Genomic DNA, 26,726 nt, shown 5'->3' on the forward strand with positions numbered 1-26,726 from the left:
TCAACCGATTTAAGTGTTCAAAAACTCGAAAGAAAGAAGGCGTTTCAGTGAGTGTTCTTAAACCAAAACGAAGTCTCTATATTGAATAGAACCTGAGATATTGAGGATAGAACGTGTGTATGTGATAAAATCCCATAAGTAATGTATAGGGGGAAATCGCATTTGAGTATAACTTGAGAATGGTGAAAATTAGATGAAATCCGATGGTTGATGGCTGATCTGTGCATCAATACCTTTCATTGAAAAAAAAAATTAAGCAAATCGGTTGGATAGAACGCCTGAACGGACTCGAAATGGAAATCATCAATTTTTTTAATATATAAGATGGTTATCAAAAATATCATACATATTAGTCTAACTGCTCTATTTAAATAATAAAATTTATAAAACTAGCTCAACAAAATCACCCTTTGACGCCTTTTATTAGCTAATCGATTTTTTAGTTTTAGCAATAATTAGTATCACTGTGAATTTCCCAACAAACAATATTGCTTGGAATTTTTATAAAAAGAAACGGCTCAGCCTCAGCCACTTCAATGATCTCGGAATTTTGCTTGAATTAAATTAAAATTATATTTTAAGAGGAGAAAAAATAAATGTTTCACTCTTTGGAATCCCAAAATGAGGCGTCAGCTCAATGCTATAGCACTAGAGTACAATAATTATATATATAATTAAGTGGGGCTCCACTCCAAACTGACTCCAAAAATTGTTTCCCGCGTAGTGTTCTTTTTTAGTGCCTAGAAAGTACTAAAAAACACTCGATTTTCACAAAACACATGTTGATATTTGACAGCTGTTTTATCAACAATCTTTACGACTTTTCACAAGTTTGCGGAACACACACCGATACTTTTTTGTAGTCCATTACGTTTCGAATTATCGTTGCCGTTTTACGTTCCCATTTTACATATTGCTAACCACTTAAATGGGAAATAGAAGTGAAAATATATAGTTAAATAAATCCGGGACAGAATGGAGAAAGTCCTCGTCCCGCTTCACCTCGTCAAATAACATTTCACCCCACAATTTTTAAATATGCATCTCGAACGATACTTATTATGTGATAAAATAAACAGCAGGACCTGGATGAAATAAATTACTTTGTGTTAAAAATGACAAAAAGATATACAGACACCATTTCACTTTGGTTTGGTCGAAAAAAAGCTCCGGTACATCGTTGCACCCCAATGTCCTGTACTATGAAAATGACTGCTCTATTATATAGTATATTTCAAAGGGTAAAATTACAAGATTCTGATGTTATTTTCTCATTATATTCCAAAAACATGTTGTGCAATTTCACTGTTTTTATTAGAATTATACGTTGATTTACATGATCAATTCCTTAATACCTTTATTTTGATAGAATGTTCGGAAAACGTGCTTTGATGTATTTCATAGTTGTTTATAACACTTTGAACTACCTACTTGTTCCATGTGTTTATTGTAATCGAAGTTGCAATAGGATAATGTGGGCTTTATAGCCTTCCAGCACATTGAAAACTTAAATATTTAAATATAGTGTTTTATTACTAAAATCTAATCTCTTGTTTCTAATTCTGGAGGTACGAGTAGTATGGGAAACAATAATTATTCCCCTTCTCATTAATATTGTTGTTTCAAGTGACAATATCAGAAAATTGACACAAACCCCAATGTATATAATTGTTTTGTTGCAAATCGGTTTGAGTTCAGTATATTCAGTCATTTCTTTTGATACGAATATCAACTGCAGCAGAAAAATAGAGATAAAAAAATAACTGAAATTTATGTTTGTACTTCCATTTTTTAACATCAAACTGTATCATTGTTGAAATTATTGTCCTTCCTAGTATGTTATTTCGAATGGTGTTGCGGGTTGAGGACTGAACTGTATGTTTAAGTATGTCTATTAGGCAATAGCAGTATAAAATGTGCGTAAAACTGCATTTCATTGTTCTACTTCCAGAAGACGAAGGCTGATCCCAAATTATTATTTGTTTGGAAAATTTTTTCCCAAATTTCAAGCCCTTCTTCGAGGTATCTGAAGCTTTTGCCGAAATAGGCAGATTATTTGCCGAGTAGATGCAGATGCAGTTGACATCTTCTGCCAAGGCTCCCGTTTTAAGATGTTATTTGACGAAGCAATGTCCTGTCAGAAGACGAACCGTTAGTTAAATATCGTCACTACAGATTTCGTAGAAGTTTCTTAGAATTCTTAGCTGATATTATTATGAATATTTTGGAATGTCTCGGACCTGTAGAAATGCTTCTTTAGTAAGACTCCATCGGATTCTATAGCCATAAATTCAGATCATTACGCCACAATAGGGCTCTGATCTAAAATATGGAATCGTTGCCACATTTTTGGGAAAGCTGTCTACTACCTTATGAGTTAATTTTTTAGAGTTTGTTCACACTGACAAGCTAGCTTGGAAGTTCACTCAATTATAATTAAATGGAACTGTAGAGAGGATTCAATTGATTGGTTAGGTTCCGAATTAACAAAAATTGATTTCTTTCTTTGAGGCCCTAAATAATTTTAACAGTGTGATAGAAACGATTCTTTAGTTTTTCAAATGTTATTCTTTGTCGATGAACTTTAGATTCAAGCGAAGAGATTTTATTACATTCACACTATTCATCTCAATCATACTTTTTTATGAAGAAAACTACACTCAATGCTATTTTTGGAAATGAAACACACAAATGGTAACGATGATCAAGTTTTAGCCACTCTTACTGAGGAAATTCGATAAAATATAGGGTGTTCCTGAAGAAGAAAGAAAATGGAAGATACAAGTTAGATAAAATCAAAATTCTTCCTTCAATGTACAACAAACTATAGAAAGCTTATTTATGTACTTCTTGAAGGACAAAGTATAGAAAGTATCAACAAAATACATCAAAAGTTTAAACAGTGGAAGTAACCATTCAATATATTATACAGAAATTTTCATTCAATAAATCATGTACAGAGTAATCCACACTCTCTTTTCTGGATACTTTTTTGAGGTAGATCAATCCCCATATTCTATTTTATATACCCTACCACTGATTATTTTACATTCGTCATTTCCCGGAGATACTATTTCCAGCTACACTGTTTCCTCGTTATTTCCCTCAAAAGTTGTAGCTATTTTATCATTTAACCTGTTATTCTTTCCACTGATATGCTGTACCAGTTGCTAATATAGTCTCTTCTATTTCCGAAAGGCTTCAAAATACAAACAAGTTTATGTGGAACCGTCAATTTATTACATTAAATATTTTGAGACTCAAAGTTACTTTTAAAAAAAATATATTGGGTCAATTATCGTATCTGTTGACAATTTTTGGATTGAATTGCCACCAGTTCTGGAAAGAGGTAAAAGTCACTGGATGCTAAATCAGGACTGTGCAGAATGTGATCGAAAATATCCTGTCGAAGGGCTCTTCGCGAATGTGGTAAAGTTTGATAATAAACAAGTTTCAGTAGCGCAATCGCCTGTAATACTATAGAGCTCTGAATGCTCCAGATTGCTAAGACTGCGATGGACAGGTTACATAGTACAAATTCGAAGACCAATCTGTCGTCTAAAAATATAGGAGGAGGGCAACTCTGGACAAGAACAGCTGAGAGGTCCATGCTTACAGCGGGGTATAAAACAATAGACGAAGAAGGATTTGAGGTTTTTGAGTACTCCAAATGAGGTCTCGGATTCACACAAGCACAGTAAACAAGTCTCATAACAATATTGATTATTTAATCATGTCAATAATCGCGACTGTTATCATCTCATTTTGAGAAGAATAACTATTTGTATTCACTAGATATTTCTCGAAGGTGATTCATCAATTTTCATTTTTAATAAAAACCAACTCGAACTGACATACGTTTCTAACTACTATTCTCCCGGTTCATTTTACCCCTTGAAAGTTGAAGTGGTGCACATGTAAAACTCCAAGTCCTCTCCTAATATCATCATAAACCTTTTTAGCAACACAAATATAGAGTAATAAATCAATAGCCGTTTGTAAAATCTGAAATCCCTTCCAATATTCACGCACATGTACAGTAACGGACTCGATATATTTAATTTACGTTAAAACTAATATTTTTAACCATTGTTCATATTTTTACTTAGTTGATAAACTTTCTATATTAGATTTTGGTTTTAAATAAGGATCAGAACAACAATCATTATCTTGTAATCAGACTATACGTTTTCACTCTTCCATATTTCAACTATTACTACAGTGAAATAAGATTTGGGGGCACACATTTTCGAGATAATAAATATGTATAAGTATTTGGTTTGTTTACCAGACAATGGGTGCCGGAAGGATAAATAATTTTTCAGTTTAAATTTAAAAAATTCATTACAATTTTAATATAAGAAAACTGTACTTGTAGAATAACAGTTTATTATTATCGAAAAAACTTGGCCAGTTTCTTCTGGTGTTTGTTGAGAACGTTATGAGTGTTCTGTATAGCTACATTGACGATAAGGACTGAATGGACTCTTCTATCAAGCACCACGATGTCAGGTCTGTTGTCACACTCCTGGGAGCTGTAAGACCTTGAAGTTGGTGGAGTGATTCAGTAACTTACTCTCTTCTTGTGCCGTCTTGACGGACTGGTGGAGAGGAGTGAAGCTAAAAAACAGCTCAAAAATCCAAAGGATTAAGTGCTGATGCAATGACAATTTGTTGTCCTCCCGGCGCCCGACACTCCTGAGGATTGAGGAGGGTGGTTTAGTTGGTGAGAGTCCCTCACAAACTCACGGCATTTGCACCCTCCCGTTGTGAGGAAGGCATTAGCTTCTACCCCAACTCTGGGCCAAAAAAAAGGTCTGTTGTCACAAAATCCGTTTGAAAATCAGGATGTAAGATTGCTATCGTATTTTCCTTAAGACCTCCAGTTAATTTTTCTCAATAAATTCAGCACAATTAAGCGGTTCTTTCTTGAAAGAGAAAAAAATTCCTATTTTCTTGTCTCGAACAAAATTCCTGTAATTGCACAGCACAAGTTGAAAATATGAGTTTTCACTAAAAGTGTTGTATCAATTTCAAGATAAGGGTCTTAGCTCTCTGATAGCATGATTATAAATATCTCCTTCGCGACCCCTACTCGTCAATTTAATAAAAAACCAGTTCGACGGTGGCGTTTCCAAAAACTTTGAGTGGAAAATAAGCTTGACGTGCTGGGAAACATAATCTTAATGCTTGTCTCTACGATGATTTTTAACAGTTATTTTCATCAGTCTTAGATAATGGTTTTTTGAAAAAAACGACTAATTGTGTACAAAAAGAACAAAAAACAATTTTTGTTTGAAAATTGATAACTTCATTACAATTACAATTTCTTTCCAAGGTTCTAAATTCAAAATATAGTCAAAAAAATGCTTATTTCGGTAAATTTTCAGTGTATTACACTACTTTTTATACTTCTCACTGTTTTTTGTCTTTGATTGGTAGAGTATATATGTTCAACGATCTAGCTGGTTTGTATTATCTCAATTGTTCCTAGAATTTTGATACGGTTTTTATCATATTATCCTTTATATAATTTTCCACGTAAGGTATATATTATTTATGTGTGAAACTCTAAAATTTCATCGAAATATAAAGCTTACAAGTAAATTACTTTCAATTACTTTCAATTTTTAGAATGCAATCTTTATGCTATCGTATAAACAGCCCACCTGCTTCACTTGGCATATTAAGGTAAACCTGGATGGTATAATCTACTTTGGGTCAAACTACCACCAAAAGTCGCCACTGGTAGAAGTTGAGATGCAGATATTCTGGTCAACCCTGGCTGGCGATCCTCCCACGAAGATTAGGATACGTAGTCGACATTGTTGTTGTCAGTGAAGTAACTGGTGTAAAAACGTACTTGCAATCAATACTCATATGGTTCACTTTACTAGACTAGACTAGAACCACCCGTTATAGACGTAACGAAGACCGTATTTGATTGTGGTCACACGTGCGCCATTCAATCATATTTGCAAGGCTTACAGTTTGCCCAGTGTCGTTAAAAGCTTTAACCAGGATGTGGGATTAGCTTTTCTGAGTACGAGTACATTGGCTTTTGGTTGTTTCAAGTTTATAAGCGCAGCCCCTCATTACCACCCACTGTTATAGATATGTACTAAGACTACGGGTCATTCCTTTATAGTTCTGAATGAGTATCTGTTAAGAATCAAGTACGATATCAATTGACATGCTCAAAAATATTACTATATACACTTTGCCGTATCTATAGGCCAGCAATTTACCTTCAGTTTCTGAAGAAGATAATTTGGTTATCGAAACGCGTGTCGGATAGTGTAATTGTGAGTGTTGGTGTAGTGGTAGTATAAACAATGTGCTCAGTATTCTTCAGGCTGGTCGTGAGGATGGTTTTGTACCAACTGCTTTAATTTTATACGCTAAAATCATTTCTGTGGCATTATTTCACCAATCAACTACTACCAAACATTTCGCCAAATTCACATTGTTTGGAGGACTCATCTAATCATTCGCAATTGTCGAAAAAAATTCAAAAACTACTTTTAAAAGAGATATTAGTATATTATAATAATATTGTAACGATGAGGACCGCAGAATACATTGTTATTTTTGTGTTCATCGTATTGTTTAAATGCAAGTCCGTCTCTGCTTACATTCATAGACATATAGGAAAGTTTAGCCAACAATGGGAGTGTGTATATCCAAGAGGGCCTTGCTCTGGTAACAGCTGTGAACTCCTGGTTTTCTACTGCTTACTACTGCTGTTACTGATTGATAATGATCGGAAAATTTTGAAAAACAGCGGCGTAGAATATTAGCTGCAGAAAAATATTGATTGTCAAGTACATGTACACATGTAAACACAAATTTACTATATAATAAAATAACTTGTTAGTTTCATGTGAAATAATTATTATTGATCCATAGTTTTTTCTATGAATATAACGATTACAAGTTCACGCTTCAAGAAAGAGTTACGTCGCATCTGGTTTACCGAATTTCAACAACACTTTCCGAAATCGCCGCTACCAAATCGTTCAACAGTGTAGAAGACGTACCAGAAATTCTTAAAACCGGGCTCTGTTGTCGACACAGCGTTCTACACGACCAGTATTTGCAACAACTAACGAAAATACGGAAACTTCAAATATCCCATCGGTTTTTACGACTAATGCTGAAACAAATGCACTATCGAGTTTAGTTTAGTATTGTACTGCAATTTAATATTTATTTCTGACCATACGATTCATTTACCATCGTAAAATTTTGAGTAGTTAAATTCAAACGTGGCCGTATCAGCAAGATTCGCGATTAGTATTCGGGACGGCCAAAAAAAGCGACATCATCGAAAAAGTTTTCTAAATGGTGCTGTACGATCGTCGGATTAAGTTTAGAGAGATAGAGGGGAATACCAAAATAACACTTTTGTTGTGCATACCTAAGCTACGATCGCGTAGATGATACCTGGATGCATTACCACACTCCTGAAACGAGAAAACAGTCTAGACAATGGATTCCAAGATGCGAACCTGCTCTGAAAAAAAGGGAAAACGATTTCATCAACGGAAAACGTAATGGAGACCATTTATTGAGTGGAAAGTGATTGAATTGAAAAGAAAGTGCTTTCCCAACAGGCCAACGCACTTCCCAACACTTAGTTCATTTCCATAACTGCACTTTTAACTGGTTGACCACTCACCATTCTCATCAGATGTGGGCCCTAGCCATACAACTTCAAACTCCAATTTTGAGGACAAAGACAGCAACTATTATTTGGGAGGGTTTAGAAGGTTATAGTATTGTTAGTAGGAGTCCATAGACTCAAAAGGGGGCTATGTTGAGATATAGAAAATAGATCATTGAAAAAATGGTCTCTTTTATTGGTTAAGACACATAATTCATTACGACGAAACACTAATCAATAGTTTTAGAGCAGGATGTACTGAAACTTGTACCTGTATTTACTATCCAATGATTCCAAGACAGGTAAATATGATTATCAACAATAATAGCATATAATATAATCTTTGGGTTCGATTTGTAACACACTTTTCCGATCATATAAATTACAGATTGAAACAAATGATTTTACTACTATTTTACTTCGAATTTTCTACTGCTAATTCACAATCATTGAACGGTACAAAAAAGCGTCGAAATCAACATAGGTACCTACTTTCATCAAAATATATGTTCACCGTTCGTGCCCTAATTACCCTCAATTTTTCTCCTCTTCGCCAACTAAATACAGGCGGCGACACAGCAAGCGATTGTCGAAGAGCCGTTAAGGGCCCAAAAGGGCACTTTTGAGTTTGATTTAGCACCTCGTGCTCCGTGCTCCTTGTGCCCCGTCGACAGAGTTTTGATACGTGTGCACCGAAGCGTAATTGAGTAGAAAGGGCTGAATGTGGATGGTATAAACACACCGGTTGACAGGGTCATATTAATCATAACAAGGAGAACGGGAGGTCTAGTTTCTTAATAGGACCCTTCTCCTTATTTCGGTTTAAATATAGTTGTTTCGAGGTAACGTAGTGGTGGGAATGTAATGTAATTATTCAATTGATATGTACCAAAATAGGATTAAAGTTTAAAGAGAATGAATATATCATTTCAAAGCACTTCGCAAATTTTCTTTCACGTTCTAAAGCACCACCGTCCAACTTATCCCAGACTGCGGATTACATTTTCTCCACAAAATATTTAGAAGGCCAAGAAGGTTGAAAAAGAAAAAAAAATAGTTAATGTTAATGTTAATAATTAATAGTAATAAAAAAAAACAAAAAACTGGTGTTATCTAGCTAAATTAAACAAACATTTCAACTAAAATGACAAGCTGGGTTCTGTTACATTTAGCAAATCTGTCAAGAATTGACATCAGGATACTTGATGAAACATTACTTGATGAAAAAATTCATCATTTCACATTATTTCAATAGAGTGTCGATATCTTGAGGATGCTAAAAGGTGGGCAACCCTTAAGCACAATGATAGAGTACGAGATATTCAAAACTTTGAAAATATGTAAGGGTTCAATACAGACATAAATGCGTGGGATATACCTCATCGTATTTGACATGTGATAGAAGATATTTTAATTTGAAATAATTATCCTGTTCTAGGATTCTTATCTAAAATAAATTGTTAGCAAAATAATGAATAAATTCCATATTTTGCACTTGTATTTATTATAACTCAATCTTTCTGTTGAGAAATTTGAAATAGATGTTTTCTTCAATATTTATTTTCACAACTGCTAGCATAATTTTAAACAACCAGGTATTTTTACGACATAACAGTTTTGTTCTTGGAATTGCAAAACATGTCCATTGCAAATACCTAATATTAGGGTTGGTTTCTACCCCTAATTCTACAGAATTCTTATAAAATCCTTGTTATTCATTTTTATGTATAATAAAATTCAAAGTTGTACATCGGTACTTAATTCCATAAAATCCCTTAGTAGAAGTACGGCCGTTTACCTGCTATTGATAGATTGATATTATTTTCATACTATTGTTATTAAAATAAATTTCTGGAAATGCCTAGTTACCCCTAAAATGAAGTGTTAACAATACAAAATTAAATAAAAGCTTAATAGAAACGTAAATCCCAAATAAAATGTAACCAGTATCAGTTTTCTATTTGAGTTAATTATGGGGTAGTTTAATAACAGGGGTATCTTGGAAATGGCTTATTTTACGATCCTTAGGAATAACCAAAAATAGAAAATAATTATCATAAAAATTGTAAAACGTGTATAATATTATAATGATAAATACATTACATTAAAGATTTTCCTGAAATTCACTATAAACTCTGTTACAATAAGTTTTGGTAGAAATATTACAAATTTAATCGGACACACGAAGAAGTAAGTGAAACATTTAATAACAACTATGAAGAAGACACGCGTGGTTCTGTACGAAAAGTGGCATTCTGGTTACTGCGAAAAAAATAAATCATTTACATTTTTTGATAATGTTCGAGAATCTTCATGGGTTAGGTTATATACGAGTAATAGAATTAAAATATTTTATAATGAAAATAAGACGGGAAGACAATCCAGATAGCGGAACCTTTATTTCAATACTCGGATATCATTTTGTACATTATCACTTACATAATTTTGTATTTAACAAAAAATTATCAAATTCTTTCAGAATCTGTTTAATTGGGTCATTTAACATCAATTGGTATACATCAAGATCACAACATGTAAAAATATAAGAATATTTTCTTAAACATGTGATAGATTGTGTAAGTTCTTTTGATAGTGTATTCCAAACTAGATTATTATGATCATACACTATTTTCTCTATTTTTTATAGACACTCTGATAACAAATGAATCATTACTACCCAATAATGTTTTGTCCAGTAGAACTTTGGAATAAACCCACCTAACTCACTTTCTGATGTTGCTCTGCTCATAGAATCTATTGGTTTTTCAGCATAAACACATTTAGTATGCAAAATCGGTGACTTACAAAATAGTTAAAACACTATGAGAGACCATCGGTTAAAGGGACTTTGAGATGTACAACAACAGTCTCTAGTCTCTAATTTAGTCTTGCCACTAATTGCTACATTTGAATATGTCTTAGATAGTAGTTATAGATAGCTCTATTTCCAAACACATAAGTACTTATAATAACCGTAGGACCCAAATAAGGAAGGAACCGGCAAGTAATATGTTGAACTTGTTGAAATTACCATTCATTTTGCCATGTATGGTGGGTAGCAAGCAGTACCTTCTACCCCATTTCATTAAATTTTACCAGAATTGGTCTTGCACAATGTGGTCTTGCATTATCGTGTTGCTGAATAACGCATTTTCTCATGACAATCGCCAGATACTTTGCAATGTTCTTGGATGAGCAAGCAAGGTTGTGTGAGGGTGTTCAAGAATTCCTGGATTGTCTGACATTGATTTGTTTCCAATTACTCCCTTAGTATGTCGTCTTGTAATGTTGTTGGTCTTTTTGATCGATAAGAAGCAAAATGAATAAAACTAGCGACTTTAAGCTTAGAGAAGCATTTTGGAATTCACAAACATCTAATGCAATTGGATAAACATCGCAAATGTTTTTGATTGCAACTGTTGCGTTACTTTCCCTTAAGAAACTCAAACAAAATACAATGACGGATTTTTGCTTGGGCACTTCACTAAAAAAAGCAATTTAGTTAAATTTATCTCTCATTCTAAAAGAAAACTGCCTGCGAACACATACTGAGCATTCTGTTTAGTACCACTAGGCCAACCTTTATCAAAACGCCCCGTACATTTTAAATGCTAGTGTTGGTATACAGGTATTACACAGTGACTTTATCTTAAATATATAATAAATATCTTAAAAAGGTTGTCTTGTACGATTGTAGTACAACGATGTTCTAAACCTTTCAAATTAACAGTTGGAATATTTCTCGTCAAATTGGGCGTTTACGTAAGTGATAACGTCCTTGTCTGATGAAAATCTTTCCCTTACAAGTAAATGTTCAAGACTGTTCCTGAGAACCAGATCTGGTGAATACAGTGGACCATCAATTCAATATTCAATTTTAGCAATGGTGATCAAGTGTAAAAAAGTGCGTTGTCCTGATACAAACATCAGTTCTTTCTCCAAATTCGGTTGCTTTTTAGTAATTTCTCTCATTTTTCTATCTTGTTGAAGATAGATGGATTGAAATCTGAGAAATATTATTTATCTCTACTGGTTTGAGAAAAAGCGGCTGTAAGTACCGCAGTCTTTGTAGAGAGACAGCATTCCGCGCATCACAACAACTGTTGGAGTATAAGATGATTCACCAGAAACAATCCTTAGCTCTATTGGATTGGTTATTATATTGGTTATAAACATAATTGGCAGAATAAGGAATATCAATACTTTTATTAACAAAGAGGATACTTTGAAAGGCTGCTAAGTAAAAACACAGTTTTTACACTATTACTGTACAAACACTCACGATTACACTTTCTGACGCGCGTTTCGATAACCAAGTTATCGTCTTCTGAGACTAAATAGAGACAGTTCTGCCTATGAAGACGATAACATGGTGATTGAAACATGCGTCTCGTGTGTCGCAAGTATGTTGAGTTGGTGTAATGGTAGTTCAAACAGTGTGTTCAGTATGAATATAACTAACGGTTCCAAAAAGTTGTAATTGGGCGTAGAATTGCAATTGCCATTTTTATTGATCAAATTTAATTGATCACCTGTTGAGAGCTGCCAATTCTACCAGTAAAAATTATACAAATAGAAAAGTAAATATTAACTAAACTTTATCATATTCTGTTTAATATCTTCTGCAAGTTAGAATTAGAAGTTGATGTTTACTAAAAATGTTTACTTACCTTATATTTTAATAAAAACTTGAATTAAAAAATGGTGAGGTGAGGTTCCATGTTTAACGAGCTTTTCATGATGACCTTGTAGAAGATAAACTTTTACATTTAAGTAGGATGGTAGCTGAGAAGTTAGAGAAAACGCTCCATTTCATTGTTAATAAATGAATCCAGTGCAGAATCTAGAATCAAGCAATTTTTGAAAAGTAATAATTCTATTTCAGAATTTCGCAAAACTCTATATTTAGTTTGAGTTGAAGCACTTTCAAATCCTTGCCATATAATAAATGTCAAAAGTAGAGGACAAAAGCAACACTATATAATTGAGATTGGTCCTGACCGCCAAATATATGATACTTAAGCCATAAAAAATAACCGACATTTAGAATTAAAGCTATAAACCCGAGCCGCAAAGAATAAAAGAAGTATAAACTAATTCCATGTTCTATGAAAGATGGGACTAGAAATTGTAATAAAAATGGTTTATTTAACCTCAGGTAGTTACTCAAGTAGCAATTGAAATAATATTTATAGGGCATATTTTTTTGACAATTGTGTGTTTGTAATAAAAACCTTCCATCCATCCATTTTTATCACACTAGCCTAACTTGTAGTCAAACATTGAGTTAATTAAGATATCTTCGATGTCATGAAATTCTTTTTTTATTATATTATATTATACAAATTTTTCAATTCATCTTTCACACTATGTTCGATTTTTCATCAGCTCTTCTGCTTAAGTGACATGTTTCACTATCATTTTTGTCTTTTCTATGAATAATTTCCTAGAAAATTGATTTTAATTTTGAAGACAACAATACGAAAGAAGTAAGTCCAATTATATTGTCTATTGTTCAAAATAATCTGTGTAAAACTCCTTATAATGATAATCTAGATTCAGTAAATTCAGTACACTTATATAAACTGGATTTACATGTATTAAAATGACACCAAACAGATAAATTTGATTGCCTGATCTTGTAGATGGGTGATTCCGTTCTAACTGTGATTTTTTGTATTCAAAATTTCAAGATTTTAAAATTTAACTTTTCTAACTTTTTTATGCATATTATTCATCTATTTTACTGTAAAAATAAAACTCTAAGAGGAATTTACTACAACTTCAAAGTATCACGAGCAAGACACAAATGTCGGATTTTGAGTTCCACGGTACTGACTCATTTATCCACGGTACTGACATGGTAACTTAAGATATTAAACAACAAGTGCATCAATTTTCCTCAGTTTGATCATAAACATTAGAATTTATAAGGTAATTAGTTTAAATCATTTGTTACGACAAAAAAAATTAATAATTTATCGGTAAATTCTAGGAATGGACATGACACGGTACTGACATTCAAGTGATGTAGTATAAGTTTTCTTTAAGTGGCAAGTTATATTGTATAAAAATAATGTTTAAATATCTTAAGAATTATTCAATTAACACAAAATTTTTATTAATTGATTATTAATTAATGACTAGTACAAAAAAACAATACAGGACATTGAATATCACAGTTATAATGGAATCACCCAGATATCGTTCATATCTACAGATGATTATAATCAAACCATGTTGCGTAGTGCTTTAAATTGCATTGCTCAGAACGATTTCTTGATAAATTGATACATAATTTCCGGGGTTAAAAATAACTAAATAACTTACAAATGTGCAAAAAACCAGACACATATATGCCACATAATAAAAATTTTTGACAACGGCAATAACTTTGTACCTTATAGAAATTTACCTAGATATCTATTGTATGACATCAAAACTCTGATTGATGAAAAAATTAAAATTATTTATTAAAATAAAAGAGTACCTCAGAAATGTTAATCTATGATCCGAGAAGCATATTTATTTATAATTAACTACTCAACAATTTTTTCCACATGATCGAAACAATTTTTTAGAAAGAGTTATCAAACTAAGAAGTCGACATAAAAATGCCGAGGGTCCCAAAAAAAATGTTTGTAAAATTCAACACAAAAAAGGCATTCAACTAACCAAAGTCTTCTTGTCGCCAATCCCTTTTAGATAAGACAATTCTTAAAAATGTTATCTCGCTCCAGATTAGAATCTGAACGTCACGTGAATAGGCAACGGTTAAAAATATATTTGTAATGATCTTATTTTGCTCGACCCTAAAGAACCTAATGACCAAAGACATGCATTTAGTTGTTGTAAGGTGCCTAGCCGACCAGTGACGTACTCAATATAATTCAGTTAGAATTCAACCATTATTAATTATTACAGATTTCTTCAGTAAATTACAGGGACACTAAACCGCACACGATAGTCTGCACTTGTCCCAAGGAATAATATGTATAAGGCGTGAAAAAAAACATGCTTTCAATCATAAATTTATAAATGTTGAGATAAAATATATGCTATTTAAAATATAATTATGCTTAACAAAAATCTAAACCTCAGAACACAGAATTTACTATAGCACTGAGATTTGTTGCTGCTAGTCACATGTTATTTTTCTCAGTTGATTTCAGCAGATTGATATAATTGGCGGATAAGGCAGGCGACATCCACCATATGAAACGGTTCATACTAATATGAAGTAGAAAACTCAATATTTTCCATCAATTTTTATACGAAAAAAACAACCGTTTACGTACTCAACCCGTTTATCCTATCTCTAATTATAAATTACATACAATTACTTTGAAATTTATCTACATTCTATTGATGAGGACAAAATTATAAAATAAATGGATTTATTGATATCTCCCTTGTTGTATTTTTCATAGATTTTTGTTAATATTTACTGATTGCTAACGGTGAAATATACGCTGAGAGTCCACCGACTTCTTCATATTTTTTTAATATCTTATAGATTTCCGATAAATTATATATAAGTTCTAACTTGATTTTCACTATGTATTCCTGGTTCGAGAACCGAAAAATCACCCTAAAGACTGTTAATTGCACTTCCAAGTGTATTATGGCGCCTTGAATTCAAAATTAGAATTGGCCAGTCGAAATTTTTCCAGGAAAACAGCACATAATCGTTAACACGTTGACATAACGTTGAATATGAAAAAGTCTTGCTCAGGGGCTGGTAAAAATGGAAAAATACGCTTTTATTATCAATAAAAGAAGCTCTAGAATCGTCTGGGCAGTTCGTGAAGGATAATAACAAACAAACTCTTCTCGTACCCCTGATAGAGATTGGTTCTTAGGGTTTTGTAAAAGACACAATTTGTCGTTGAAAAACACACAGAATATAACGGAGCTAGGACTACAAAACAAACCGGAAATTATTTGGAACGTGGACAAAATACCTAGTTGATGGTAAAAATAAGAAAAAAATTATTTATTCTTTGTTAGATCTTATCGAACAACTCTTGTAATATAACGGTGCACGTTACGACAAAATGGAAATAGGAGGAGCGTCGTTGAAATCACTGGGAGATTTTTCGAAATTTCCACTGCTTTTTCTAAAAAATTTCGAGGACCCAACCCAATATATTAGTAGAAAATATACCTAAAAGTATAATTGACAGCATTCCGAGAGAGATTTAGAATTACGAGCCAGATTATTTGAACTAAATGAAATAAATTGTATATTTGTCAAATGGATTCCAATATTTTTATACAATACTAATTGAAATATACATTTTGCCCCTTTTCTCACAAATTAAGGGTCGTAGCACTTTCAATATTTAGTATTGTGTACCTATGAGTAACAGTCCTTTTACTCCGTTCCAACTGGAATTGTGAATAATGGTAACTGTATTATGTCAAATCAATTTTTCACAGTTAACGCGACTGAAAGTAAAACTGTACTCGTTCACTTCTAATTTCAAGGAAGGCATCCACCATGTACAAAATGAGACCATAAATATTTAACCTACTTTCTAATTCTAACCTAGTTTACAATCGAATATATTGAAAATTTCGGTTTATGGTAGACCCAATGAGACGTTTTAGAAAAACTGAGTTCGGAGCGTGCAAAGCTATAAATCTTCCGAAATTTTGAAAAGGTCTGTTTGTGCGCAAATTAGGGTCTTGTGTAAAGATTCTCAAAGTAATTTTATAGTATTTTACGATTTAATTGCCGCGTCCTTTGCTACTGCTTCCCAGAATATTTTGAAAACTGAACAAACCAAACCGAAAACAGTTTACTATTCATGTAGTTTCTGGAAGCCACGAGGCCCTTTATTTTTTTTGTCCACCTTGAATAAAAGTAATGAGATACAATTAAAATGAAAGTAGTTTATTGCAATTTTATGAATTTTATTGTAGCTCTGTTAACTTTTCAATTACTACTGGAATTAACCAAAATTTATGATTATTGCTTATAAAGTGCGCCAGTAAAGTAATATTATTATTATTAGTCAAAAAACATGAATAATATGAATTATCTAGTCTAATTTACTGGTTTTTCAAATTTTAATTTAATATACCTTTGTGTGGTTCTCAATATGTTTTTAAATGGATTATCTGATAGCAAAAATTAATTTGATAAACACATTAAATAGAATTGTTTTGTTTTACGGTATTAAAAAAATACGAATAACCATTCGGAAAGATACATCCCTCGATTTTGCTGAAGTTTTCGCCAAAGCTAGTTTTTGGTAAGAAAATATTACCCTTGAAAGAATTATTACCAACAAAGCTTCGTTTGATCCCCAGCTCCCTTGGAAGTTTTAAAAATTTCACTAAATATTTCCAAAAATGTTGATTTCAGAAAAAGCAAATTCCGCCAATGCTGAAGCTCAAAAAGTTTACTAATTTTTAATGTAAACCTATTCTTGTGGATATTATAATCCAAAATATCTAACAGGCAGGGCCGGATTAAGCTAGGGGCTTGGGGGGGCTATAGCCCCGGGCCCCAGGTCCAAGAGGGCCCCATCATTTGGAAACCATTCTGAATTTTTTGATGTGTTGATACAACAAATCTAATGTATTGATATTATTTTGTGAATTTTTCCGGGTTTTCGAATTCCTTAAGGGGGCCCCGTCATTATTTTAGCCCCGGGCCTTATAAATCTTAATCCGGCCCTGCTAACAGGAGTCAAATTGACTAACCTAACCTAACCTCTTCTAGTGTGTAAGCGAGCGGTAGCGAGTTGAGTGAAATCAATATATTCGGAGATTTCTAGTGAAATTTATCATAACTTTGGAAAGGGCTTAGTGGCAAACGTAGGTTTGTCATTAAAAATTCTTCTTTCCTAATATTTTCTAATTACGGACAAGTTTTGGCAAAAACATCGTCTATGGTTGTATTATCACTCTTAATATAAGGAATTTGTAAATACTTCAATCAATTATTTTTGCCGAAGACCCTTAATAAGGTTTAATAAGTGAATCTCCAATTCAGAAGCCAAAAGTAAGTCAATATCGCTGAATTATTGAAACAAAACCTGAAAGTGACACCAACCTTGCTTGAATTATCATCAGTGCAACAAAGCTCAATTGTTAGAGTTTAATATCAGATTCTTCTGGTGTAAAGTACTGCATCATTTTAGACTTATGAAGCGTCCAAGCATTGTAGTAAATAATTCCCGTTTGAAAATAGGTAACATTTTACGAACTTTATCAATTACCTCTTTATGATCATCTGAAAAAATTGCTTCTTTGGATTCTTTGAATTGCAAGTTAATATCCATTTATCGAACTAAATCTTTTTATGCAGATAATTCAGTTTTTATTTCTTTTTTCATTTTGTGAGTGTAATTAATAACGGGTTGCGATTTGATAACAACAAGTTTTTAAAATCTTTTGACGTTACAGAAACGTTTAACTGCAATCATTATTATTCAAAACCATCTATGTAATCAAATAGTCCACTACTGAACCCAGTTTTGTTTTTATTAGAAGCATCAACACTGCCTGAGGATATTCTAGATGCTTCCTCTACTTTTAAAAAATGTTTTGTGATTGAATTTGTGTAAAATCCTTTGGTAGGTTTCGTTGCGGTTTTTAAAATAGCTGGACAAAGCTTACATCGCTCTGTATCGTAGTCTTTTGCGTATGAATGTTAGGAAATTATAGTACATATTAGTTAAAAACTCTGAACTATGGAGCTCTGCCAGCTTAAGAAATATTGAAATCATACAAAGATTCGAAACAAGGTATTGAAGGTTATTGTTAACGGCCCTTGGTGAGAATGAAACAGCGACCTTCAAAGGTACCTAGGAAATTAAATAATAGCAAACGGAGCAAGATATTTTGCAAGGAAGTAGAGGTAAGATTCAAAGGGGTTAAAACTATCGAGTTAGTGTTATGAATGAGAAAGCAGAGCATTGTATAGTGTAGTAGTAATAGAATCGGAAGAAAACTGAGACCACCTCAGTGGGGTAAAACTTGGTAAAACACTATATACTTAAAGATTTCAATAGGAAAATATTGCTTTTTACTCTTTTATCCAGATTAGTTTTAATTAAATTTAAAGAACAGAGGTGTCGTTAACAAATAATTGGGAAGCTATCGCTAGGCGTTCTGAAAGTCTATAGAAACTATGCATGAATTGGACAAATAACTTTTTCATTGTACTTGTACTTGTACAGAAGAAACATTGATCAAATAATTATTCGTACCATGTTTTAAGAGAATGAAATATTCGAAATGATAACGAGAAAATATGGAAATAACAAAATAAACAAGAACTTTTCGTTTAAAGCATTTTACTGCGCCTCTGTAGTCACTGTATTGCTAGTAATTGGGCTTTTGAAACCCTCAGCAGCGTCACAATCTGCCTAATCACTAATCAACTTAGCCTACCTGGTCAATCAACCCCTGCAAATAATGGCGGGTTCGCACTCATATCATGAATCGATTTTTATACCTTTTTACTCCCACTTTAGGTTGTTGTTTGTGTTTTTCTGATGGAGTCACAGTGACGTGACGATCATCACCAAAATCTATCAACTTTTTACTACGATTATCAACGTGTTATTGCGAGGAGAAATAGAACAAATCTTACGTATTTCTATAATGCTGGCGCGAAAAAAAAAACAATAAGAATGCATTGCAAATGTTTTGAGTAACTATATTTTAATCAGAAAAAAACAACAGCAACAAAACAACCAGCAAATAACCCAATTGTAAATGAAAACTATTACACTACTTTGTGGTAATTAATATCTACATTTGATTATTAAGTATGAAATAATTGGAACCAAAAAAAGAGCCGATGTCGTATCAAGGAATTTAGTTTTTGAATCCATGTTTTATATTTTGGTACAGAGAAAGAACTTTATTCATAAAGTTTGATTACACTTATGACAGTGCTATAAAGATTTCAGTAACTACTCATTTAGATTTTTTATCATATTAACAAAATTAAACGTGAAGTTTGAACAAATAGTACAATAAATATACAAGACTAAAATAATTAACCAACTCCATAACACTTTATATCGAATAGAAACTTAAAATCCATTGTTGGGGGCTACTTGGTTCCATCTTGAACTGTGAAATTCCAATCTGTAGAGAAACAGGAAGCTTTTGATATGTGGTGTTTTAGGAGGATATTAAGAATAATATAGTTGAACAAGGTTTCTAATTTCGAAGTACTACAATGACTTGTAAATAAAACATGTGAATTAGAAGGGCAAGAACTAAAAATCGGTACGGTTTGCTTCAGTTAATATATGAGAAATTGTTCTAAGAAGAAACACTTGGTTCTAAATTCTCAAGCAATGGTTTATTGTAACTATCACAAAATTATTTCGTCCAACAACCAAAGTTAAAATAGCCATGCGGACCAAATAGGCACCACCAAATGAAGTAGAGATTATATATTAACATTATTTTTGTTGATTGCAATGATTCAAGAATAGAATGTACATACAATGTTGTATCATATGGACATAGCATATAAATTGAAAACTAAAATTTTGTGGAAGTGATGGCTTTGCTCATATAATCTCCTTATTATCCCATACTATTGACCTAGAAGATGCTTCAACTTCTTCAACCTTTCTAAAAATACTTTTCTTCAAGTTGGGAAATACGCACAGATCCAAATCTGAATGGATGTGGCAGCATTTCGTAGCCCAATTCGACTAATTTGTCTGAGGCAAGCGCGGAGGTCTGAGCCGGTGGGCTATTGTGGTGGAAGAGAACTTCTTTTCTACCAAATCGGATAAATTTTTTCGATTCGATGTCTAATTCGGTATAGAACAATCGCGTGGCATTTTCATCTCGTGATTAATGTTGATCACATCTTGTGAATCTTAGAAAATATTGACCATCATCTTTCCAGCTTTTAGTCTTCACTTACTTAGAGCCCGTTCATCGGGTAAAGTCCACTGTTCCTTCGTTTCTGGATCCATCTTTTTCTCAAATGGCACGAATCTTTGCTGAAACTTATTCGCATCGGGTTTAGGTCGAGTCAAACACTGCTATGAATGGTCTCACGGCTGCGTTTGTTCCCCGAAGTGAGCACACGCGGAAACCATCCATTCTCAATTCAGAATTTTCGTGCAGGATATAATTCACGTGATTTTCCAGAATGCAAAATGAACTAGCTCTCCGGCACACCTTCAGTCGGTGGTCTACCAATCCGAAATTATCACGTTAACCTCTAAGGTATATCATAGTATATATACCTGAAAGACCTACCCACATTTTTTGCGAGTGTTAAAAGGAATGTGGTCATAAAACAGTGAAACTGTTTTGGGGTCTAGCATGTGCAGATTTTCAAGACCGGTAGTTTTTGAATGTTAAATCACCAACAACAACCAACACCAACAGTTGAGGATTTGTTTGATCCGAACAAGAAGACATGTGATTAACCTCTTAGGAAAAACGTATACAGACTTTTTTATAGATAATTTTTATCTGAGCAACATGTTTGGGTAATTTTAGAGTTAACTTTTTTCCAGGTAAGCAGATCTATGGGGATTTTTCAAATTTCATTTAGATATTGTTTTGAACAATCCTAACAATTTTTAACTGGGCGCAAAGCTTTGTACAATCACTTCTATTTTTTGGTCTAGTTTAACCGCATAAGTTGTTTTTATTGGCGTTTTGACATGTCCTATTAGATTGATAGAGTTGCTTCTGAAGTGGCCTATTTTTATTGTATAATCTAATATACGAGGATGTATTGATATTTAGTTAGCCTAGACCAGTTCCATGCATAAAAAAATATTGTGTTACCATAGCAATGAACAATAACTTATTGGAAGTGTCAGTGTAAAGTTTGAGGTCAAAAAAGTGAACCAGAGTTACGCAATTAATTAAAAGAAAAAAGATGTCCGCCGAAATTGTGAAAATCGAAAAATTGGAGTACAGAGCCATCATCAAATACCTATATTTAAAAATTAAAAAAAATTGTCCGATCGGGAAGGCCAGTTTCTGTGTCAGTCTCCGAATATATCGATGCAGTTCATGGACATGAGAAGAAATTGCTGCAAAATGGATCCCCAAATGTTTGAATGTTGACCAAAAGCGTGCAAGGGAAGAAACAATTTGAAAACGATGTAGACTTCTTAAACCGAATTGTATGGATGAGACTTGGGTACATTTCTACGATCCAAAAACAACATTTTTTTAAAGGTCCAGAGACCTTGAGGGTTCACTGCAATAAATGTATCCAATTAAGAGGAGAATATGTTGAGTAATAAAATATTTTGACATTGAAATTTATTTGGTTCGATAATAAGCTGGGATTTTTCAAGACATCCTCGTATGTTATAATAAAATGCCTTAAACCTCATTTTCCACTAGCGACTGTTGTGATTCGAAATTTCAATTCTTTGAAATACTTTTGAATGCTTGAATACTTCATAAAATAAAATCTATCTATTCTATTTTTATGCAGTTTATAACTTCCAGTAGTCGAAATTATACTGTAAAATAGAATATAATAAATAATATGAATACAGGGATATTAGAAGGTATATTTCTAAGGGTTCAATACACAAAAGTTGCTGGGAAAAAAATTCCTATAGTAATAAAAATTATGCCACCAAATTCCAAGTTCTAGTTAAATGTTCGTCCAATCAATTTATCCCTGCAACTTTTGACGGGTTTTTGCCGACAATGGAATAAAATGTACCTACCAATAAACCACAGCGGCGAAGAGTACAATTGTTTTTTATTGCCCTAAACTGGTAGCCTTATTAGGTACCTAATAAAATTTGGGTATTTGCAAAAATAAAAATATTTGTAGAGAAGAATGGTAGTTCTGAAAAATGGGATTGAAAGTGCAATATATTTTGGATTATACAGTTCGGTGGTATTTTATAATATTTCATATTCTGTAATATACAGAGTGTACTTAGCATACAAGGGTTGCCTGAAAAGTTTTCTACCTCTGCCTGAAGATATCAGCACTTATCAATATAAGTTGAGAAATATAATTGAGCATATGGAATTGTCCAGATAACTCTGGATAGTTAGTTAATTATATATGTGAGTCGTTAGGAATGGAAAACAATACGCAAAAGCAATTGGAAAGAGGAAATGTTACTATATATTGAAACCATCATTTTGAACAGCTGAATTTAAACGTGACAATATCAAATTAATTGACGACTAGCGTTCGGGGTAGCTAAAAATTGCGACCTCCAAAAGTTCCTACCATAAATTGCACTGCACCCGCAAAGCTGGAGTCCCCCATGGTAGTGTGCTTGGTATAATGAAAGATGAAAAGGGATTTAGTCAGATTCCTGCTCGTTCTCCACCAGTTTCCAATATGAACATTATCGTATACTTGCTATTAACAAGTTTTCAAATAATTCCAACTTGAATTTGTCGAATAAAAAACCAATATAGCCAGTTTTACGAAAATTCACACTTCTTTAAGTAGCAACTGTTGAGGAGGCCTTTCGTAGTAGAACTGAGAACTAAGAAATAACTCTAGTTAGCAGATAAATCTGCACCCCTCAGCGGTCAGCATCAGTAGATTTTGACAATTCGCTAGAATCCTCATTGCAAATTGGAAACAAATAGAATTTGTAAAAACCAATTATTTTGAGAAATAAATTGACGAATATTATCAACTTTCCATCGACCAATATCTGTATATAGAGTGAACTCGAAAAAAAATGATGATGTTACTAATTTTTTTAAAAAATTCTGCTAATTTTTTAATTGTATTTGGTTAATCCTATAATTTTTTGAGTCATTCTTAATGCTCGAATTCACTATTCTCCCAAATTCTCTACAAGTGCTTTTAAGTTATTGATTTGAAAATATTCTTTCTATTCAGTAAATAATTGTCGAATAACTATGGATTTAAACATTTATCTTTCCATACACAATCCAAAAACAAACAGTCATTATTTGGGTATTAGGAAGAACATGAGATATTGTTTACTTACATTGGAAATAGATCAGCAGCTGCATCTTGAACGGAAGCAAATACACGAGGATTTGAAATAATAAAGAATCGCTTAGATCATACTAGATTAATGATAAATGAAAGCTGTACCTGTACCAATAATCTCTATATTAGTACTTTCGCTACATTTCGTTATAAAAAAGTCTTTACATCAATGGAGCCTGATGTATGGATTTGTATGGATCCAGTACGGATATAATTGAAAGGCAAAAAGTTAGATTATTTCCATGGAACTCGAGGCAGTGAAAAGACTAGTAGACAGCAAAGAAAATTGACAAGCCTCCCACCTGAGAAAGAGGCTGGCAATGCTGATGAAAGCTCTTCCTGGAATGCAGCGTTTTTTGAGGGATTTATAGGCTGACATAACAATCGATATTATAAATTTTAAAATATAAATATTTATTTTATCTACAGCCTCACTATCTCGCGTTATGAATCTTTAACTAGCTCCTATGAAAAGAGTTATGCTTTCCGATTTTTCAATTTACCCCAAAATAATGCTTAGAATCGAGTTTTAATCAAGAGATGCCAAATTATATATACAAATGCAAAGTGCTTGGTAACAAATGGAGATTTAATCATCTCAGATTTCATGTACTCAACATATCTTGACATTCGACATATTCAAATGAATTTTCTTAGTAGTTTTGAATTTTTTTAACCGAATATAACTCAAACCAAACTCTCTTTCGATTGCAACAATAATAAATATCACAATGCGTCGTGGAAAACCAGAAACATCTAAGTCAATACCGTATACAAGTACAACACAAAGTATCTCCCCTCTATCGAGAACCCTTCAAATTTAACGCATTTCATTTTTCGCACATTGGGGTTCTCACAAAGGTCGCATGCACAGAGTAACGTTTCTATTACGATTTCTTAACCATATACACAATAAGCAGTGGCGTTCAAATTTATTATTAAAAGAAATCAGCACTCGTTCATATTTTACTAGTATTGAGGTTAATTGTAACAAGTATTAAAGAGAAACATTTAGAGAGATTTTGTGAATTAAAATATCAATAATCAAAATCAAAACTATGTCATAACCAATAGCATGCCGTGAAGCTGTTTGTTAGAATGGTTTTAGCTCAATGGAAGAACAAAAAAATTGTCCTTTTGATCAAATGTGCTTCTGCTGACCGTGTCGTTTTGTTCCGCAAAAGCGAAGCAGTATTTACCAAATATACCAAAAGAAAACTGAGACAAGACCACCAATTGAAAAACGATACGCCAGAAAAAGTTAACAGCTTCAATTCCGAAACACTGGATATCTATACAGGCGAAGATGGTATATATGCGCTGTACAAGTTGGATACCAATAAATTACAAGTAGCATAAATAAGCACAAAACGCCACATTAAACGGTTGATGAAAGGCAGAAAGATTGGGAATGAAGAAACTAAGAGCTTGAATGCTTTATGTACAACTGACATAGACACAAACTCTTTAAACTGAGATGGTTCTCTGGAATCGAGAATTGACTTCAATTCTTTACTACTGTTCAGATTTTATAAAGACAGGAAAGTCATTTCTAGGATTTGACCTAGTGGAAGAGGGTTGTTTTAAAGCCGGTGATGGCGAGATGGAATGCACTAAAGCGAGAACGATTACGAAGTATCCAAGCCCCCAAAAAAAGTAAAAATTATCAATAACTCCAATAGTGCCCTCGAAGTATTAACTATTCATCAATACAAAAGCACTAAAACGCTTCGGAGTAAAGTTTTCTTTTGGTCTTTGTATCTTGAACATTGAGAATCTTGTGTAATGTCCATAGTCTCAAGGCACTTTGCATATATCAGTGTCCAATAATCAACCCGATGATCATAATGGTGGTTTCCAGTCGCAAGATCGACAGTTTACTCGTGACACCACTTTTCGCTAGTTTTCTCATTTACTTGGACACCAGAATGTCCATAGATTCACAGAAGCTGGAAATGAACGTTCAAATCATGTATATCATAAGTCAAAATTTCTTATTTAAAATACTGGTTGTTATACTTGTCAAATACGTACAATGACTGAAGTGATGTATTTATTCTATTTTAAATTATAACTTCAAAAATGATATAGTATTTAACATATTGTTATCTTACGAAAAATCATTGTACACGTCTATGGAAGTAAATAAAACTCACTCTGCCACCGTATAAAAATTTGTAAACCGTAAAAAATCTGGTTAGGCTATTTCATTGTGTCGCATTTGCATTTTGATGATTCAATTTTGATAATGAAAAGCGTATGACATGTGAATTTGTCAAAAAGGTTTTTGTGCAGCTAGTGTTAAATAGTTCGAAAACGTTTCATCCGATAATTTTAGAATGTAAGATTTCACAAGGACCAAAAATTATTGCACAGAAGCTAGAACCACAATGAATTATTTCATAATGCAAATGGGATAATTCATAAAAAAGAACATTAACTGGATTATAAGTGTAACAGTATCAAGTACCAAAGTGTAGCAAATGAATATAATGTAACCCCTTATCTAAGTTATTTTATTGATTCGGACAGTCAACGGTATGAAAGAAGTGCCATTTTTTAATGTTTAACTTAATTTAGTGAAAGTACCTCTTCTTCAATCAAAAGCCCATTATCAAATACCTATTCTGATGCATCTGATTATGATACATAGGGTATTTGTGCTTTCTAAGAATCCCTGGATCGACTTATTTACTATATGTCTGCAAATGTTTCTAGGCTTGTCTTCGAACTCTCAATTAATGATCCTAACACCTTTGTTTTCGTAGGAGGTAATTGCCCACCCCGTTTCAATACTTATCTTATGCGGATGGTCTCATTCAGAATATTTTTGAGCATATACCATTGTCGGAAGGATATTTTCCAAGCATTTCCCTATGGTTAAAATCAAGCAAATTCTTTCTGGAAAAGAATATTTATCACAATATTGTAACTAAAGAGACAGATTTAAACACGCACAATGATTCTGTATACATTTAGCAAATCTGTTAAGGATTGTTTGATGTTTTTGGTCATATTGTTAATTTTAAGTTGAAATGAGAAACATACTTGGGATATTTGGAGAGATTATGCCAACCAGAATTAAATTGACTG

This window comes from Diorhabda carinulata, chromosome 10 (assembly GCF_026250575.1).
Source record: "Diorhabda carinulata isolate Delta chromosome 10, icDioCari1.1, whole genome shotgun sequence".
Lineage (NCBI taxonomy): Eukaryota > Metazoa > Arthropoda > Insecta > Coleoptera > Chrysomelidae > Diorhabda > Diorhabda carinulata.